We start from the raw sequence: 1,119 nt of genomic DNA, 5'->3' as shown, positions 1-1,119 counted from the left end.
CCGGGTTTGATTCCCAGCACCCACATGGTGGCTACGAACCGTCCTTAACTCTGGCTCCAGGGGAATCAGAAGCCCTCTTCTAACCTTCGCAGCATTGCAGAACACGGGTGCATCACATACATGCAGGCAATACACTCATACACATAATATATATATATATGGCTGAAGCAGAAGGCTCAAAATTTCAAGGCCAGCCTGGGCTACACAGGGAGACTTCGTCTCATAAAAACAAAACAAAACCTGTCTTGGATTCAGCGTCATGGAGGCCCAAAGGCTAGAGGTACAGCAGCCTTTGAGGACACTTGGCTGAACCATGGAGCTGTCAGGCCAAGTCCCGTGGGAGCCACAACATCCAGAGTCATGATCTCCAACAACAGGCCTGTCAGGCCCAGGACCAGGCTTCAGAGAGAACCCAGGTCTGCAAGGACAAAGGTCTTACTGTGGCAACAACAGGGGCAAAGTCCAGACACACCTCAGGCCCCCCAGCAAGTACTGCTGAGCCCTGATCTGACCTGAGAGGTGCAAGGTAGCCTTTGGGCAAGCAAAATCACAGCACCTCAGAGCATCCCTTGGTTTGGGGCCCTCCACCATGAGTCTTCAGTGCAATACCATTATCTCCTCTCTGGCCTTCTTACCCCATGCTGTCCCCCAAAGTCCAGTCTCCCCTCAGTGACCAGAATGAATCTCACAAAGCATTCACTGTTTAAAACCCCTTGGTTGGGGGCTGGAGAGCTGGCTCAGCAGATAAGAGCACTGGCTGCTCTTGCAGAGGTCCAGGGTTCAGTTCCCAGCACCTACATGGCAGCTAACAACCATCCATAACTCTAGTTCCAGGGGATCTGATGCCTTCTTCTGACCTCTTTGGGCATTGCATGACATGGGCGCATTTGCATACATGCAGGCAATACATTCATGCACATAAAACAAAATAAAAATGATAAATAAAATATTTTTTTTAAATCAGTTTTATTTTATCTGTGTGCGTGTATTGCCTATATGTAGGTAAGTGCATCCGTGTAGTGCAATGCCAGTGGAAGACAGAAGAGGCTGTTGAATCCCCAGGAACTGGAGTTACAGACAGTTGTTAGCTGCCATGTAGGTGCTGGGATTTGAACCTGG

The sequence above is a fragment of the Nannospalax galili genome, unplaced genomic scaffold (assembly GCF_000622305.1).
Source record: "Nannospalax galili isolate Female #2095 unplaced genomic scaffold, S.galili_v1.0 scaffold1421, whole genome shotgun sequence".
NCBI lineage: Eukaryota > Metazoa > Chordata > Mammalia > Rodentia > Spalacidae > Nannospalax > Nannospalax galili.
This window is presented reverse-complemented; position numbering follows the sequence as displayed.